Here is a 20,606-nt window from a genome sequence, read left to right as displayed (position 1 = left end):
TTGATGACAAGTCCACTCCATGCATATTTGTGGGCTATTCAGATGCAGCATTTGGATACAAGTTGTAGGACCCAGTGAACAAGAAGATGTTCAGGAGTAGAGATGTTGTGTTCTAGGAAGATCAGACTGTAGCAGATTTTGAGAAGTCTGTAAAGTCTAGAGACGTCATCACTCCAGACTTGTTCCCATCTCCCGAGCCATTACAAAACACTAGATATGATGATGTGCAACAAGAAGTGCCAAAGTTACAGGATCCTATGTCAGAAATTGAGGATCAGGAGGAAAGAAATGAAGACCCGGATGAAAAGGGAATTGAGCAGGGGGAACAACCCCCTCAACCAGAGGCAACTGGCCCTCAGTTGCGGAGATCTGGAAGAGCTGTCGTGCTATTAACCAAATATCTTGCTTCTTAGTATATTCTGATTACTGATGAGGGGGAGCCTGAGAGTTTTTCGGAATCAAAGAGTCATACAGAGAAAGATTGCTGGATGCAAGCCATAAAGGAGGAGATGAGTTCTTTGCAGAAGAACCACACTTATGAGCTTGTTTCACTTCCAAAGAGCAGGAAGGCATTGAAAAACAAATAGGTGTTCAAATTGAAGAAAGATGGCAATGGTAAAATACTGCAGCATAAAGCTCGCTTGGTGGTCAAAAGTTTTGGGCAGAAGAAAGGAATTGCTTTTGATGAAATCTTCTCCCTAGTTGCGAAAATGACTTCCATTCGAGTAGCTTTGGGATTAGCAGCTCGCTTGAATCTAGAGGTAGCACAGATGGATGTCAAGACTTCCTTTCTCCATGGTGATTTGGAGGAAGAGATCTATATAGAGTAACCAGAAGGATTTGAAGTCAAAGAGAAACATAATCTAGTCTGCAAACTGAAGAAGAGTCTCTATGACCTGAAGCAGGCGCCGAGACAATGGTACAAGAAGTTTGATTCATTCATAGTGGATCACGAGTACACAAGAACAGTAGCAGACTAGTGTGTATATTTTCGAAGATTTTCAGATGAAAACTTCATCATCCTACTGTTGTATGTCGATGATATGCTGATCATCAGACAGGATATTGCTATGATCAATAAGTTGAAAAAGGACTTGTTGTAGTATTTTTACATGAAGAATTTAGGCCCAGCACAGCAGATTGAAAATTATTTGTGACAGGAAAGCCAAGAAGACATGGCTGTCACAGGAGAAATATGTTGAACGGGTGATTAAAAGGTTCGACATGAAAGATGCCAAGCCAGTCAGCACACTACTGGCCAATCATTTCAAGGTGACAAAGCGTTCGTGTCCCACGACCAACTCTAAAAGGAAAGAAATAGAGGCAATCCCTTATTCTTCCACAGTGGGGAGTTTGATGTATGCAATGGCGTGTACCCCGCCAGATATAGCTCACACAATTGGCGTTGTGAGCAAATTTCTCGCCAATCTAGGAAAGGAGCATTGAGAGGTAGTCAAATGGATTCTTCGGTACTTGAAGGGAACTTCAAAGATGTGTCTATGTTTTGGGGGAGCTGAACCAATTTTGGAGGGTTTTACAGATGCCGATATGGCGGGTGATCTTGATGGTAGAAGGTCTACATCAGGATTTCTGTTCACTTTTGCAGGGAGAGCTGTTTCATGGCAGTCCAAACTACAAAAGTGTGTTGTTTTATCCACAGCAAAAGTAGAGTACATTGTTGTCGCAGATGCTGGAAAGGAAATGTTGTGGTTAAAGCGATTTCTTCAAGAATTGGGTCTACAGTAGGAAGAGTACAAGGTACATTGTGATAGTCAGAGTGCAACTGATTTGAGCAAGAATTTCATGTACCATTCCCACACATAGCACATTGATGTCCGGTATCATTGGATACGAGTAGTGATGGAAATCAGCTGATAAAGCTAGTGAAGATTCACACGGACAATAATCCTTCGGACATGATGACCAAGGTTGTCACCAGAGACAAACTGGAAGTTTGCAAGAATTTGACCGAGATGGACTTCAAGTAAGAAGTCAGCTATCCATATGGGCGTGGAGGGAGAGAATTGTTGACTCCAGCCCACATGGAGTAGTTGGAGGTTGGAGGTTGAGTCTCCAAGTTAAGAAGGAGGAGGGAGATAACAGGTGAAGCCAACCCAATAACTCCCTGCACTTGACTTTGTTCCCTCTCTTTTATGTATAAATAGAGGCTGAGAGGAAGAGAAGAAAACACAGAAAAGAAGGCAACACAAAGTATATGTATTTGTGAGGTGAGAGTGTTATAGAGAGAGAGAGTGAGGTATGTGAGTTATAACTTCCTTTGGAAAAAATTATATAGTGGATATCTCTCCCGTGGATGTAGGCAATTGCTGAACCACGTAAATCTCTTATGTTATTGTGTGTGATTGATTTCTGGTGTGCCTTGATCCTAATAAGAATGAAAAAAATCCATAAAAAGAAAAGGAATTCACTCTTAAACTAGAAAAATTACATAAGTGATATTTACTAATAACCCACCTAAAAAAAAAAGAAGAGACATTTAACAATATATTATCAATAAAGGACATGGACTGTGAAGTTATCAAGGCAAGCTAGATGATTTAGCTACACAAACATCACAAAACTGCAATTATTAAAATAAACACAATTCAATTATACAAACACTGTAAGAACAAATCCGAAATTAGGATACATAAAATCAAATAAATCAACACAAGTAGCCCATACCAGAAACTTCAGAAGTTGCAGCCCCATTGATCTTGGTCAAAGTCACTGCAACCATTTCCCTAAGCGTCACATGACCTGAAGTTGATTAGTTTCGACAATAAAAAAAACTGCAAACTTTAATTTCACAGTAAGGAGAGAGAGAGAGAGAGAGAGAGAGAGAGAGAGAGAGAGAGAGAGAGAGAAGATATATGCTGGTATGATATAATAAAACTAGAATGACTTTCGACTATGTATCACTGAATGTTATATAACCAACAAACATTCGCCTTGTAGAACACAGATTACATCAAGAAAAAAAATTATTCAAAACTCTTAATAGATTTTACTTATGATTCTCAATTTTATATGCTAGTCTTCCAAATTGTAAATAAATAAACATAAAACTAGAGGTAAATCTAATCAAAGGGGTAAAAGTAGGATGTGAGGATGTGGTGTTAACTCATTTACAGTTTGCGAATGACTCACTTTTATTCAGTGAAGCGGAGGTGGAGGAGGTGAGGAAATTGAAAAGGGTGCTAAGGTGCTTCAAAATCATGTCTGGGTTGAAAATAAACTTTCATAAGAGTGTGGTATGTGGTGTGGGTGTTTCTACGAAAGTGATTAATGAAATGGCCGGAGTCCTAAATTATAAAGTAAAATCTTTGCCACTTACTTATATAGGGTTACCACTAGGAGCTAATCCAAGGAGGAAAGCCACTTGGAAACCAGTAGTGGATAAAGTGAGAAGTAAGCTCGCGGGTTGGAAGAGGAAGATGCTATCTTTTGCGGGGAGGTTAACTCTTGTTAAATCAGTAGCTTCAGCTTTGCCAGTATACTATTTGTCATTGTTTAGGATGCCTGAAGGGGTCGCTAAAGAGCTGGAGAATATTCAAGCTAATTTCTTATGAGGTGGTTCTGAATTGAAAAGAAAAATTCATATGATCAAGTGGGAGGACATGTTGAAAAGCATGGATCAAGGTGGTTTGGGAATTAGAAATTTGAGGGATGCAAACAAGTGCCTACTAATAAAGTCGTGGTGGAGGTTTGGTAGTGAAAAAGATGCTTTGTGGAGAAAGGTTATTTGCAGTAGAAATAAGTTGGAGATGGCTAGTTGGATTCCACCTCTAATTCCTTCCAATAGTTACTCATCAGTTTGGAATGGAATTATCTCGGTTGCTGAGCAGTGCAATACCTTAAAGGAGTATTATTTGTATAACTTTAAATTGAAAGTAGGGGATGGGAAGAGGATCAGGTTTTGGTCAGATATTTGGTGTCAATCTGTGTGTTTGAAAGATGAATTTCCAACTTTGTATAGGTTATCTTTGGAAAAGAAGGAGCCCTTGAGAGTCTTGGTTGATAAGAAGAACTCTGCAGGTGATTGGTCCTTTGCTTTTAGAAGAGAACTTTATGAATGAGAGGTGATGGAATTGGGTAGGTTGAACAATATTCTGGTGGCAGCACCTGCTGTATGTGCAGAGGTTACAGATCAACCTGTTTGGTTAGCTTCAACTCATGGGGTTTTAAAAGTTACAGATTTGCAAAAGTTTGCTGTAGGAAATGATGGTGTCACCCTTATTACAACTAAGTTAATTTGGCTCAAATATGTCCCTCCAAAGGTGCAGGTGCTTGGGTGGTTTGCTTGGAAAGGAAGAATCAAGACAAGGGAGTTCCTACAAAATTTGGGTGTGTTCAACCCTAATGGCCCTACAACCTGTGTGTTTTGTAACAGTGGTAGCGAATCAGTGAACCATGTACTCATTTGGTGTCCCTTCGTGTGGAAGATCTGGGCTAAAATGTTAAAGTGGTGCGATATACAAACTGCATTGCCATGGACTGTGGAGAGTCTTCTCCTGTGGTGGGCAGGGGGAAAGCTAAAGAAGAAAGAAATGATGATTTGGGGGGCAATTCCTTTGGCAGTGATGTGGTCAGTTTGGAGATGCAGGAATGACTGTGTTTTCAGAGCAAAAGTACCAAATGAAGAGGATCTCTGTGAGTTAATTAAGTATAGGATTGCTTATTGGGTAAAACCACACCTCAGGGACTTTCATTTTTCTGAGCAGGATTTTATTACTAATCTGAGGCAAATTAGGAGGTGCTTGGGTGGGTTTGTTGCTGATTGATGCTCTTGGGTCTGATGTGGATATGTAGTGGTAGCCTGGGTGAATTAGCTGCAGCCAGTGTTATGAGGTGTGTATTGTGATGGCTTGTATGAGAAGTACTTTTAGTGTTCTGAAGTGTGTATGGTTCTGCTGGTGTAGCTTTGTCAGTTGGTGCTGTGGTAGCAGAGGTGTAATGTTGGTGTAATTGCTGAAACTGTTCTGAATCTGTGTGGTGAACTTATGTGGTGAAGTCCTGCAGTGTGCTCCATTTTAGATGAGCATCTGTGTGGTGAAGCTGTGGTTCTGCTCCCTATGGTGCATTTGATGTACAGCTCTAGTACTAGTGTGGATTGGTGCTTCAAGCACAGTGATGTTTCAAGCCCAACTGCTGGTTTCTGCACAGATTTTGGTGCTGTTTTGGTCCATACAGATTTTGGTGGAGTTTGCCCTGATTTTGGTGGTTATTCTCAGTGCAAATTGTTGAACTACAGTCTGCTCTGTTTTGGCGGTTTTTTGTAGTGAAATATTATATCAGAATTGGAGGTTGAAGGCTTTAGCTCAAGTCTGGTGTTGTTTGGTCTCATAAATTAGCTGGGCTACTGATTGGAGTTCAAAACAGCAGTTCACTGATTTTTATTGAGTTTGTAGAATGACTAAAGGACTGCAGTATTGTTCATGGGAATTTAAGGAGTGTAGTTTAAAGGCAATACAAGTTCACGGCTGATCTGTGCTGGTTTCTTCTCCGGTTGAAGGCATTACAGGTTCAAGGCTGATGGTTTGTGCTGGGTTTCTCTGGTGTTGAATGGATGTTGTGATGCTTGGGTGCTGCTGTCAAATGGATGCTCTGTGATGGAAGGGTGTGATTTAGTGTTGTGGAGCTCACAAATAAACTGATGCTGCATGTCTATTAGGTGGTTGCTGTGCTGCTGTTTCTTTGCTTTGTTTTTTTTTGTTTGTTGGTCTCTCACCAACTAGGAGGTTGGAGCTTAATCTAGCTCTAAGCTCCTCTTTATTGATGTTGTCTATCATATGTAATCTATATGTGGTTCATCAATAAAGTTTTCTTTTACCGATCAAAAAAAAAAAACTAGAGTTTGGAGAGAGGAGATGTTGGGTTACGGTGTAGAGAGAGAGAGAGAGAAGTGAGGAAATAGAGTGTATGGGGGTCTATTTCTAGCCCAAGGACAAAAGTGGATTGTTAGACCTAAAGTCAAATAAAATATATATAAAAAATCCCAAAAACAGGGGCCTAAAACACAGCAAGAATTTTCTAAATTTTTTGTCAAGTGTCGACACCTTAATGAGGAGGTGTCGACACCTCACAGCAGTGGTGCTCCAACAAGTTCAACATACATGGGCTATCAACCCCAAAAAGCCTAAGTATCGACACTTTCACGTAGTGTCACACCTAGATCATTTAAGACCAAGCAGTGTCAACACCAAAAAGAGGCAGTGTCAACATTAGGAAGCAGAACTCCAAGAGGAAAAGAAAGAAATGCAAGTGTGTTGGCCCTAGGAGCCTAAGTGTTGACACCTGAATAAAAAATTCAAGGTTCTAAAGCATTTTCTAACAAATCTGAATGCAATTCAATATCCCTATCATATTCTAGATCAAATTTCCACTCCACCATTATAATATTACCCCACCGAAAGGACCTCAATTAAAAAAATAATGAAACCACACACATCTTATTGCCTTAAGGAGCATAAGTATTACAGTTCTCTTGATCATATCAAGAGTGTTTTGATCTATTTTTGTCAATGTAAACGTTGACAGACTTGATCCTTAGATCAGATTTCATTGTATTCTGGAGGCGAATTTGTTATAACCCCATGCACACTTTTTGGTAGGTGCAAATATCCATTTTTAGTAAAGCGACTTAGTAATGCGACTTGAAGCATCCGTTTTCTGTTTTACACAAACATTTTGATCGCCAATTTTCAAAGACCTGAAGACCACCAAGAGAAGAATTCAAGAAGAATTTCTTAAACACAATGTTCCAAATAATATAAAGTGTAAACATTTACATATGTTCTCTTATGTTGAAGTTGGTATGAATGTTCACATTGTAGTTTATGTTAAGGTCGATTTCCAAACATATTATGTCCTATGTTTATTGTGGTTGATTACAGATGTGAAAATTCACATTTTACATAAATTAGGTATATGATCCATCCACAAACATACTATAATTAATGTGAATTTCCACATCTATTTATTACATTGTGAATATTCACATCATGTTTAGGTCCAAATAAACATTGTGGCCAATGGTTATATGAATGAGTACAACGGTGTGATTTGAACTTTAACATCACCATTGCGTAATGGTAATGAACATAATGAAAACATATACACCATTTAATATTATATGGGTGTGTGAATATTCACACTAATTGACAACATAAATGACAAATTTCCATTACAAATTAATGTCAAAATTAACACTGATTAATGATGTGATGATATTAACAAAAACCAGAAACAATGGAAGCAATAGAACTATAAATCCAAAAAATCTCTATCTCTCTCTAAAAATAAAAAATCATTATCAACATTTTCATTTTCATCATTATTACTATTATTAACAACCTATTTAATTCCACCATTACACTAATCCAAATCAAACAAAACCCACATTTGAAAAACAAGTTTGTAACAAAATCAAGCTTCGAATCATTCTCTTTCCCTTTGATTCAAATCCTTATTTCTTTCTTTGATCTCCTACTGAAATCGAAACTATGGTAGAAAACAGAGTTTCTAAACTCTAGTCCAACAATTCTCAACTTACAATGTCCCTACAATCTCTGACTATAATGAAACAAAGCTTCAACCTATAACAACGGAGGACCACATAGCTTCAAACAAGCAATAATGGACGAACACAGAGATTCAAACACAAAGCAACAATGAAAGAATATAAAACTTCACCGCAATAATGAAGGAACACAATATTCTTTGGCCACCATGTGTAAACTAGAGATTCGAAACCCTATCATACAGAGATTTGAAATGCATCAACCTAATTCCTACAAAACCGATGAGCACCAAAATTACTTCTAACAAACTATGAAAACTTAAATAGTACAACTGTGTGAATTACGTACTACCAAAATAAAAAAGAGTATAATAGTCCCCAAAAAATTATAAATTATGGGGGAAAAAAAAAGAATCTCCTGATATAGAACTCTAAATATATGGGACTTAGTGAATATAAGAATACTTTATGGACTTATTGGGTCTAAGTCCACTAGGTAAAATTTATACATAAATCTTCATACTTTCTAGGGCGAATTATACTAACAGTCCCTATAATTTAGGGTTTGTGTCACTTTGATCCCTAACTTTTCAATTATGACACATTTAACTCTGAATTTTGAATCTTGTTCTAAATAAGGACAATTGAAGATATTATTGCTCAATTTCAAGGGCAAAGTCGTCAATTTGATAAAATATAAACTAATTTAACAAAAATAAATGTCAAAAACATATTTTTGAATTTTTAAAAATTATTTCTACTCATCAAAGATAAAATTATGTAAAATTGATAAATCTTTTACACATTCATTTATTTTTTTACCAAATTAATTTTTATTTTGTGTTTAGATGATGATCATGTAATGGGTGGTTGCTAGTCTTTTAATATATAATCAATATATTTAATATATGAAATGTTTTTAGTTTTGAATTTTTTGATTTAATGGATGAGTTTAACAATGATATTAAAGTTGTCGCTATATTTAACTTTTAAAAAAATAGAAACTAAATTAATGAAAATAAAAATAATCACACATTACATGATCATCATCAAACATATAATACAAATTAATTTGATAGAAAAATAAATAAATAAATGTATAAAAGATTTATCAATTTTACATAATTTTATCATTGGCGAGTAGAAATAATTTTTAAAAATTTAAAAATATTTTTTGACATTTATTTTTGTCAAATTAGTTTATATTTTATCAAATTGATGATTTTACCCTTGAAATTGAGTAATGGTATATTCAATTGTCCTTATTTGAAACAAAAATCAAAATTCAGGGTCAGATGTGTCACAATTGAAAAGTCAGGGACTAAAGTAACACAAGTTCTAAACTATAGAGATCTTTAGTGTAGTTCACCCTACTTTTTAACATTTTTACATATTTTAAAGACACTTCGATTATACTTTCCAACTATAAACAATATTTAAGGAATACTTATTAAGATTTGCTTATATAGAATAGGAAAATGCATAAGACCCCAGTGGGGGTGCTGGGAGTCTGTTTTGATTGGTCAAAAATTTTTTTTTTCTTTCTTTTTCTTCTCCATTGGTAGCCCCCCACGTGGAGGTGGGGGTGCTGGGAGTCGTTCCGTACAAGAGTCTGGAGCAGCGCCCATATAGAATAGGAATTGGGGTCACTGCTGTGGCCAACGCACAACAGTGACTGTTGTGCTTCATTTTGTGATACATTATGGGCTTATTTTTATGATCTGAATCATTCATTTTGTAAGATTTGTTGAGTACTTCAAGCCTACCAAAAATTATATTAATCGGATATCAACAACTATATGATCCAATTGCATATTTTTATACTATTTTTCAAAAGAAAAACTTCTTGTTTGTTTTTTTGGTTATCAATCATATAGTTATTGGTATCCGATTAATATGATTTTTGGTAGGCTTGAAGTACTCAACAAACCCTACAAAATGAACGGTTCAGATCATAAAAATAATCCCATAATACATCATAAAATGAAGCACAACAGTCACTGCTGTGCGTTGGCCACAGCAGTGACCCCAAGTCCTATAGAATATATGCTTATAGAATAAAGTACAACAAAACAAAGTCATATATTTAAAGTAATAATTAAAAGCACCTCACATTTAGCTTTCAGATAATCATTTTATGTAAGTTATTTTAAACTAATAAATTAAAAACAAAAACTATATATCAAACAGTTTGACACAAACTTTCAAATTAAAATAAACTATAACTACCTCTTTTAGATTGTAACAAACACCCCTCTATCCTTGTAGCTGAAATTAAATTTTTTCCTTTCTAAAAATCTCAAACATTTGCCTTTTCAAGACCACCAAGGATCCTCTAGAGTTTTTTTTTCCCTAAAGTTTTTGAAAGTGGTGTGTTGTATGGGTGAGATTTAATGCTAAAAAATTGATGTGACTTGTCATTAAATCTCAACCATACAACACACTAGGAAACTTTAGGAAAAAAAAACTCTAGAAGATCCTTACTCTTTCAAGACTACAAAAGACAGGACTAGAGGTGATAAACCAAATAACTCAAGTTTGACACGTGTTCAATTGGTTAAAAGCTCATTCAAACTCGATTTCTTAAGTAAACGAGTCAAATTTTAAATATATTTGAAAGTTTGTTCAAAAATCAAATTTGAACCGTCAATTATACTAATGACATGTTGGCCTCCTATTGGTCTGTTTTAGTGCTGTGATTTGGCCTTTTTCCTGCGAAACGAAGTCCAACGTGCCAACAGCGCTTTACCATTCCCACTTCTCACTCCTCACCAGTCCTCAGCTCTGAACCACCCACCAGTTACTCTCTACTAGACCCGCCACCCAGGCCCAGCTCTCTCTCTCTCTCTCTACCATCATCATCCCTCAATCAATTCACAGACCCATCCATTTCATCATCTTTGTTTGCTTTCAATCTCTCTCTCTCTCTCTCTCTCTGCAACTGCAATCCTTAGCTTGAAGCGTTTGAATGCGTGATCATCGTCATGTATATAACAACCTACTCGTCAGCTGCGCATCGCAGGGCATGGAGGACTAAGTTTCTGTCGTCTTCTCCTTTTCTCTCTACAGCTGCTGCTCTTGTTCTTCTTCGCGTGCTCATTCGTCACCGTCTATAACCAATCACTGCCGATCTTTCAGCATCTCCTCCGCGTTTCGTTCTGTTCCGCGGTGGAGTGACGGCGTCGATTGGAAGTCTCCGGCGAGTCTGATTTCGAGCGAAGGATCGCCACCATGGGTACTGTTTGTGCTTTTCATTGCCTTTCTTGGATTGTTTCTTTTGAATTGTGATTGTGTTTACTAAAAGAATCTTATGTTCCTATGAAGTTGTATTTCTTTAAAAAAAAAAAAAAATGGTACTTAGTTCATTGTTTATGGATTAGAAGATTTTGAATTTTTTACTTCATTTAAAAAATGTACTAGAACTATTTTTGTAATAAATGTAATGTGCTAATTCAAACGATTTACAACAGTATTTTGATATCATGTTTACAGTATAAATCTTAATGTTGATTTTATAGTTTTGGTTTGAATTAGACTGTTTTAGAAGTTGCAATTAATAGTAAAATTTTGCAATCCTTTTTTAGTTGGCTAGTTAATTTTTTGCAATCTTCTTGTTTATCTGTATGTGTTCAGCATCCGAGCATGCTTTCAAAGGAATATTGACTGGTCTTCCCAAGCCAGGAGGTGGCGAGTATGGAAAATTCTATAGCTTGCCCGCTCTGAATGATCCAAGGATTGGTAATTATCTTGAGCTTGTTCTGGAATTGTAACTTGTATCTTTTTTTTTATTATTTATTTTTTTCCCTGCAAATTACTGCATGAATGCCATATAAACAGTCTATATAACCCAAAAAAGAAAAAAAAAAAGATTGTAATACTTGTTATTAAAGGAATGCCTTTTATTCTTGAGTCAGTTGTCATGTTGGATAATATTTTCTTTGTCTACTCTGTCCCTTCTGATTTTTGAAAAATTTCTACTTTCCCATGTCATTGTTGTAGTAACATGTATAATCTTGAGCCACTTTTTTCGGTTATGATTTTTCATTCTCAAGTAATATTGTTTTATATTTATCAATTTTATATACAACAAATGAACCTTTGAAATGCTTTTAGTAGAATAATCCTTCTCACCATTAGTGGTTTACAAGGTTTTGTGTTTATGTTGTATCCATGACTTATCACAGCCTTTTTTTTTTTGGTTTCCCCTGTTTGCATGAACAGATATGCTGGCATACTCTATTACGATCCTTCTTGAATCAGCAATTCGTAATTGCGACAACTTCCAAGTCACTAAGGAAGACGTTGAGAAGAAAATTGATTGGGAAAACACTTCTCCGAAGCAAGTTGAAATCCCCGTCAAGCCTGCTTGTGTTCTTCTGCAGGTTTTTGTCATTATTCTTCTTCATAGTGTCAATAGACATGTATCCAACTTCTAAAACTCTTCTTTTGTGCCAGGATTTTACTGGTGTACCAGCTTTGGTTGACCTTGCTTGTATGCGTGACGCCATGAACAAGCTTGGAAGTGATTCTAACAAGATCAATCCTTTGGTGAGTGTCATTCTCATTTACTGCATTTATTTTATTCTTCAAGAATTAGATTCCTGAGGTAGTTGCTTTTGGATATTAAGTCTGTGCAACTCCGCCCCCCCAATCCCAATAGAGGTCCAGCCCTGTCAATTTGAGTCGGAACTTTAAAAATTGGGAATAGTAACTTGTAGATTCAACTTGGCCGCAAATCCTTTCATCCATCTTTTTTTTATCACATTATTTTCTGTGTTAATGTTTGTAGTTAAACCTTTTCCTTCCTAGTCTTGGAAAACTCCATAAATGAACCTTTTCCTTCCTTCATGTGGTGCATACATTTCATTTCAAGCCATGCCTCAACTGTCATGTTACCATATCATTAGCATTTCTTTAGGCATACTTTCTTGGCTACAGTTTTCCTTTCAATGATCTGTTTATGCAATATCCTACATGCGGGTTCCTGTAGATCTTGTAATTGATCAAGATCAGAAAATGCTGTACAGGCAAATATGGAGCTTGAATTCCAAAGGAACAAGGAGAGATTTGCTTTTCTCAAATGGGGGTCAAATGCATTCCAAAACATGATTGTTGTTCCTCCAGGTTCTGGTATTGTGCACCAGGTATGGGAGCTTGACTGAGCAGCTTCATCATATTATAGAGCTTTAATATATTGAATTGCATATCTATCTCAATATTTTTGATGTGCAATTATGTATAATCACTGTATAAGATTTTCATTTCAAGCTTTGTGTTAATTTATTTTATTTTATTTTATTTTTTATTTTTATTTATATTTTATATATATATATATATATTACGAAGAGATGCTTGGCAAATGTAGTTGTCTTTTCATTTTCAATTGTCTTACCATTTTCTTCGTCATGTATATAATTTGAATTTATTAATTGGATTGTCATTATGGCATTTCAGATTAATCTTGAATATCTTCGATGTTTTTGTCTTTAACACTGATGGTATGCTCTATCCAGATAGTGTGGTTGGAACTGATTCCCATAATACTATGATTGATGGATTAGGGGGTTGCTGGCTGGGGAGTTGGAGGTGTTGAAGCAGAGGCAGCAATGCTTGGCCAGGTAAATAATGTTATTGAAGTGATGGAAAATTGTGAAGTTTTCTCCATACTTAGGATCGAAAATTGATGAATTTGTTTTCTTTGACCATAACAACTATGTTTATGATGGTTGTGGTAGTAGCATAAGCACGTGCATTTCCTTTTACATAATGCTATCAAAGCACTCAACGAGGTATAACTCAATGCTAAGAAGCACGGACACGGAGACACGGCAATTTCAAAAAAATAGGGACATAGACACAGCGGGGACACGACAATAAATTATGTTTTCATATATTTTTATTTGCTATATAGATTAATACTACATCCGCAAACAATCAATGTTAACAAAAATAACTCTAATTCTATATATATATATATATATATATATTTAAAAAGCATTGTTAAATTAACACTTACTATTTATATCTTTTTTTATGGATGATTTGTTTAGTATTTAAATGCAAGAAAAAAATAATAAATATTCAACATTCAATATTGTAAGAATTCAATGTATAAAAAAAAGTAGAGAATTGTATTATTGATTAATGTATTATTAATCTTATTGAATGTATACAATGACTCTCTTATATATAGAAGAGAAAAACATACTCACCTACCACACTCAACTCTCACCTAACACACTTACATCTACCTACCACACTCAACTCTCACCTAACACACTCAACTCTACCTACCACACTTACAGCCCCCCTCAAACTCAAGGAGGATAGATACTAACCAACTTGAGTTTGGAGAGAGTAACAAAGGAGGAAAGTAAACTGATAAATAAAATAAAACAGGATAGGAGACACGATATGGTCGTGTCAAACCGTTGGTGAAGACACTATATGGTCGTGTCGGACCGTTGTAGCAGGACAGTTTACGAGGTCATGCCGGACCGTTGTAGCAGACACTGTGTGGTCGTGTCAGACTGATGTAGAAGACAGTTTATGGGGTCATGTCGGACCGGTGTAGAAGACAGTTTACGGGGTCATGTCGGACCGTTGTAGCAGACACTGTGTGGTCGTGTCAGACCGATGTAGAAGACAGTTTATTGGGTCATGTCGGACCGATGTAGAAGACAGTTTATGGGGTCATGTCGGACCGATGTAGAAGACAGTTTATGGGGTCATGTCGGACCGGTGTAGAAGACAGTTTACGGGGTCATGTCGGACCGATGTAGATGACACTGTATGAGTGTGTATATAGGCTGCCCAAAAAATATACATGTAGATATATATATCGAGCCCTCAAAAGTCGCGCCCTCAAAAGGCGCGCCCACTTCATCAAAAGACGTGCCCGACAGAAATCATCGAGCGGCGAGCCATCAAAAGGCGCGCCAGACACGCGGCGAGGCACGTGATCGACAGAGCGCGTGTCGGCCCCTTCGTCAAGGTCTTTATAAACCGAAGCGGAGGCTGAGGCTTGGAAGCATAACAAACCAGTTGAAACCTCTTCGTTCTCTGAGAGCTTGTCTCGAAGAGCTGCAAATCTTGAAACACTCTGTAACCAACCCTGCGCTGAAACACTCAGCAACCCAAAACATGGCCTCTTCTTCCCGTAGTCTGCTCACTCTCTTTCCAGACCTCAACGAGTCCACAAGAGAAATAACTGGTGCGGTGGCACGTGAGCCTCAACCAAACACCTCTGGTTTTGCTCCGTTGAACTTTCCGATGCGGTCTGTGGAGCAAAAAATGGCAGTGCAAACGGATATTGAGGCCAATCAGTATATATTGAAGTCATGTGTGGAAACCATGACTGCGGTCACAAACTTGTCGCACCGGCTGCAGAGTAGGACAAATGAGGTGCAGCAGTTAAACGCCCAACTGGCTCTGCTCCAGCGCATGTATAAGGATGCGCGAGCAGAGATAAGTGTGCTAAAGGCGGAAAATAAGGAGCTGAAGCGGAAGGCCACCGTTATGTTCCGATTTGGAGGGCCGCCATATGCTGCAGTGGAGGAGCAGGGAGTAGTGATCGTGCCCAGTGGAGTGGGAAACACGGAGGCAACACCGTCAAGGGCCGCCCAGGACGGAGGAAAAAAGAAGAGACCGGCGGCAGAGTAGAGAAGAAAAATCCCGCCTGTGGATGTGGTTGTTTTGTTTGTGTTGGTTGTTTGTTTGGTTTTGTTTTTTGTTTTGTTTTTTTTTTTTTTTTTTGTTTTTTTTTTTTGTGTAAAAGTGTGATCAGGGCGAAGTCCCGATATGAATAAAATGAGTTGATTGTGCAAATCCGAATGGCTTGAAGGTACAAGACTGAACAGAAAAATTAGATGGAATGAATAGAAGGTTTTTTTTTTTTTTGAAAAATGAGCATGGGGATGATGAATATATAATGATGAATAAAAATAATAAAGGTGGGAGTGGGGAACAGACTGTTAATGGGTTTGAAACGGTGGGATGAAAGAGAAAAAAATATAAAAATAATAAAAGGAGTGGGTCAAATTGTGAGTGTTCAAACAACTTAGGCCCTGGACTTGAAAGGAATGGCTCTGATCACAATCTGGTGGTACATAGCAGCAAGAGCAGCTCCAATGAAGGGTCCAACCCAGAAGATCCAATGGTCATCCCAAACATGATCCCTGTTGAAGATGATTGCAGCTCCAAGACTTCTGGCTGGATTGATGCCAGTTCCTGTGATGGGGATGGTGGCCAAATGAACCAAGAACACCGCGAACCCAATTGGAAGAGGAGCCAAAAGAGGGACATGGGAGTCTCTGGCATTTCTCTTGGCATCAGTGGCAGAGAAGACAGTGTAGACAAGGACAAAGGTGCCAACAATCTCAGCACTAAGGCCATCACCCTTGGTGTAACCATGTGCCACAAAATTGGCCCCACCATTATTTGCCTGATAGATAGATGGCTGGAAGCCCTTGACAACACCAGCACCACATATGGCACCAAGGCACTGCACCACTATGTAGAAAACAGCCCTTGTTAGGGACAGCTTCCTTGCCAGAAACAATCCAAAGGTCACTGCTGGGTTAATATGTCCACCTGAGATACCAGCAGTGCAGTAGACAAGGGCAAAGATCATACCACCAAAAGCCCAAGCAATTCCTTGAATACCCACAGAGGCACACTTGGTAGGTGCCCTAACAACACCCATGACAGTCAAAAGAGTGATGTATAAGAAGAGGAAAGTGGCCATGAACTCTGCAATCCCAGCCCTATAAAAGGACCATGATTTCAACTCCCCTGGCTCAAACAAGGGAGCTGGTGGTGGCTCCTTGTAGTCCTTGTCTGTCTGAGCTGCTGTGCCTATTGGTTGTCTCTCTGTGAACTTGTTAGCTCCAAGCTTCACATCCTCTTCCTTACCCTCCATTGTTGCTCTGTTTTTTTCTCTCTAGAACTTTGTTTTTCTCTCCCTTTAGAGACTGAACTAAACAGTAGTAGAAAGAAGAGCTTGAGAAGGTGGTGTAGAAAATTCTAGCGGACTAGGTTGAGGTCCGGCGGGCGGCCAAGGCGAGGTTGCCGCCCGCCGGTGAAGCAAAAAAATACTAAGTTCTTAACCTTGCTTTGATACCATGTAAGAATTCAATGTATAAAAAGAAGTAGAGAATTGTATTATTGATTAATGTATTATTAATCTTATTGAATGTATACAATGACTCTCCTATATATAGAAGAGAAAAACATACTCACCTACCACACTCAACTCTCACCTAACACACTTACATCTACCTACCACACTCAACTCTCACCTAACACACTCAACTCTACCTACCACACTTACAAATATTCATCAAAAGTACTAAAGAAAATGAGAGAAAAGACAACTTGACATGTCCTTAGTGTATCCTCGAAGTGTCCCTGGCATGTTCCCTGAAAATAAATTAATTAAATAAGGGGACACGCCATGTGGCGTGTCCCATATGTGTCCCTACTGTGTCCGCGTGTCCCCGAAGTGTCCGACACGGATATGGCACTTGTTTTGAAGTGTCGGTGCTTCATAGACTCAATGACATAAGGTTATGGAATATTGTGGCATATGGCCACACATGCTTAATTTATCGCTTAAGGTGTTGTATGTAGTGAAACTTAAGTTAAATACCATATATTTCCCATCAGTTATGTCATTACTTACTAAGGACAGAAAATTGGCAATAGGGCCGGTGTATTTGTTTCTTGATCTGTTCCACTTCTAATGGGAATGGGATGGACAAATTTTCTAAACCAACCTGGTTTTGGTGTAAAGGACTTACTTTGATACAATTCTATGTATGTGTTCATGCGCTTTTAACATATATGTACTGGAATAATCACGTATGATTGGTTTATAGATGGGTTAGGAATGGGCTTGTTTGGTAGCCTCAAAACTTGAGATGTGTTTGGGCTAATGTCAAGACAGTGCTACCTCTAATTTGTTTTACATTTTGGACTCTTATTTTTCTCCATAGTATCCGTGTTCACCAGATATGATAAGAGTATTGGTGTGAGATGTGTATTTGACAACAGGATCTAATTTAGACACCTGGATCCTCTAATTTTATATGATTTTCGAAGAAGAAACTAACATTTGCTAGTAAATAAATATTTATTGCCTTTCACATGGATGAGGGATATAACATATTTCATATTTTCCCTAAATTCTATTTAATTTCATGTAAGTTTTTAAATAATTTATATAATATTATCTAAGAATATTAACAATATGCAATTTATACAAGTTGCTGGAAATTGTGTTCATGCATATAATATGATAGTGGTGTTGGTGGTAGATAGTGGCATGTATAGAATATGATAGTGGTGTTGGTGGTAGATAGTGGTATGTATAGAATATGATAGTGGTGTTGGTTGTAGATAGTGACATGTATAGAATATGATAGTGGTGTTGGTGGTAGATAGTGGCATGTATATAATATGATAGTGGTAGATAGTGGTAATATATAATATGTAAGTGGCATATAATGGGTTATGATGATGTTTGTAATATCTCCTATATAAGGAGTGTCATTTGGTCTTGTAAGATAAGAAGTTTTGAATATAACTGAAATATATTCCTTCTTCCTCATATTTTCGGAGTTCTTCTTCTTCATATTTTCTAAGTTGGTATCAGAGCAACAAAAAACACAGCAGCCCTAAAACCGTCATAGCCATGTCGGAAGTCACGTCCGGAACCACTTCAACCCCTGCCGCTGCCATTCCGGTGAAAACGTCCAACTCTCACTCTGTCCAAATCACCACCATCCGCCTAAATGGTGATAATTTTCTCCGCTGGTCACAATCTGTCCGGATGTATATCCGTGGGCAAGGAAAGATCGGTTACATCACTGGTGACAAGAAGGCTCCTGCTGTTAATGATCCGTTGTTCGACAATTGGGACGCTGAAAACTCCATGGTTATGACATGGTTGGTCAATTCCATGGAGGAGGATATAAGCTCTAATTACATGTGCTATACTACTGCACAAGAATTGTGGGATAATGTTAGTCAGATGTATTCTGACCTAGGAAATCAATCTCAAGTTTTCGAATTAACTTTGAAGTTGGGAGAGATTCGTCAAGGAGATGATTCCGTCACCAAATATTTCAATTCGTTGAAAAGGTTGTGGCAGGATCTTGACATCTTCAACACATACGAATGGAAATCGGTTGACGACTGCAACCACCACAAGAAAACTGTGGAAGACAGCCGTATTTACAAGTTTCTTGCCGGCCTCAACATTGAGTTCGATGAAGTGCGAGGAAGAATTATTGGCAGACCTCCTCTCCCATCCATTGGCGAAGTATTTGCTGAAGTCAGAAGGGAAGAGAGCCGAAGGAGCGTCATGCTTAAGAAAAAAGGTAATGGTGAATCAATTGAAATTTCTGCTTTAATTAGCGATGCTGCGGCCAACAAGGCTGCAAATTACCAGCGCAGGTTTGATGATAAGCCACGGGTCTGGTGTGATTTTTGCAACAAGCCTCGCCATACACGCGAAACGTGTTGGAAGATTCATGGCAAACCTGTCAACTGGAAAAGCAGCAAACAAGGAGAGAAGAATCGTGGCTTTCCTACCGCTAATGAAGCCGATTCAGGTCCCTTCAACAAAGAGCAGATTGATCAACTCTTAAAGCTGATAAAATCCAACTCCTCAACCGGTACTCCTAGTGTTTTGTTGGCACAAACAGGTAGAAATCCTAAAGCCTTCTCTTGCCTAAACTTCTCTCCGTGGATCATAGATTCCGGTGCCTCCGATCACATGACTAGTTTTTCCCATTTATTTAGTACCTATTTCCCTTGTTCTGGTCATGACAAAATCAGAATAGCCGATGGTAGTTTTTCACCTATTGCAGGAAAAGGATTTATTAAACTAACTGAGAAAATTAATCTCAATGCTGTTCTTCACGTCCCCAACTTAGCCTGTAACCTTTTGTCTGTCAGTAAACTATCTAAGGATTCTAATTGTCGTGTTACATTTTTTGAATCCCATTGTGAATTTCGATGCCAGAACTCGGGTGGACATTCGGGTCATTAGGATGGACATTCGGGTCATTATTCCTCAGATGAAATCGCTTCCTAGTATAAACCTGAAGCTCAGGATTTAGATCATTTTGTAGTACTTCTCCCCCTAAACAAGAATCTTCTTGACTAGGCACCATAGAACTTGGTTCTCCTAAGTGATCATTATCAGACAGATGTGATTTTTGTGTAGGATAAATGACATTGGGGAGTGGGATAGAAATATCCCAAAAACGGTCTTCTACTCCACTTGTCTCCCCCTGAAGAGAAGTGTTGGGGAAATAGGATTTTGTTTCCACAAATGACACATCCATACTCACATGAAATTTCTTGTTTTGAGGATCGAAGCACTTATACCCCTTTTTGTTTGAGGAATAACCCAAAAAAACACATTTTATAGCACGGGGGTCAAGTTTTGAACGAAATTGACTGGGAACATGAACATAGGCAGTACATCCAAAAACTTTGGCGGGTAAATCAGAAAACAAGCCTCGCCATACACGCGAAACGTGTTGGAAGATTCATGGCAAACCTGTCAACTGGAAAGGTGTCCGAAATTGCATTAAACATCCTATTGCATTAAACATCCTATTGCAAATTACCTCTCCTATCAAAGACTGTCTAAAAACCATAGAGCTTTCACATCTAGGATTTCACACTTGTTTGTTCCAAGGAATATACAGGAAGCATTGGATGATCCGAATTGGAAATTAGTAGTCATGGAGGAGATGAATGCTTTAAGGAGAAGTGGTACTTGGGAGATAGTTGATCTACCCAAAGACAAGAAAACAGTTGGGTGTAAATGGGTGTTTACGATAAAATGTAACGCAGATGGAAGCGTTGAGAGATACAAGGCGAGACTGGTAGCTAAAGGCTTCACTCAAACTTATGGGATCGACTATCAGGAGACGTTTGCTCCTGTTGCTAAAATAAATTCCATCAGAGTACTGTTATCTCTTGCAGTAAATTCAGATTGGCCTCTACATCAACTTGACATTAAAAATGCATTTCTCAATGGTGATCTTGAAGAGGAGGTGTTCATGAG

The 20,606-nt window shown here is 37.9% G+C and overlaps 2 pseudogenes across 2 annotated transcripts in view; one reads left to right on the top strand and one right to left on the bottom strand.

The window, feature by feature from the left end:
- Positions 1-11,149: 11,149 nt before the first annotated feature.
- LOC114301786 (aconitate hydratase, cytoplasmic-like) overlaps positions 11,150-20,606 on the top strand; it is a 30,801-nt pseudogene continuing 21,344 nt past the window's right edge. Inside the window, exons 1-4 of the transcript XR_014336095.1 lie at positions 11,150-11,260; positions 11,978-12,072; positions 12,505-12,666; positions 13,084-13,140. The product of XR_014336095.1 is annotated as an aconitate hydratase, cytoplasmic-like (transcript). The remainder of the gene's footprint in view (positions 11,261-11,977; positions 12,073-12,504; positions 12,667-13,083; positions 13,141-20,606) is intronic.
- Positions 15,550-16,557, bottom strand: LOC145795313 (aquaporin PIP1-3 pseudogene; annotated as a pseudogene). Its single transcript, XR_014336096.1, has one exon. The product of XR_014336096.1 is annotated as an aquaporin PIP1-3 pseudogene (transcript).

Source organism: Camellia sinensis, chromosome 7 (assembly GCF_055761805.1).
Source record: "Camellia sinensis isolate YWXY chromosome 7, ASM5576180v1, whole genome shotgun sequence".
NCBI classification, from domain to species: Eukaryota; Viridiplantae; Streptophyta; class Magnoliopsida; order Ericales; family Theaceae; genus Camellia; species Camellia sinensis.
Note: the sequence above shows the minus strand (reverse complement) of the source record. Positions and strands in the feature narration are given on the sequence as shown.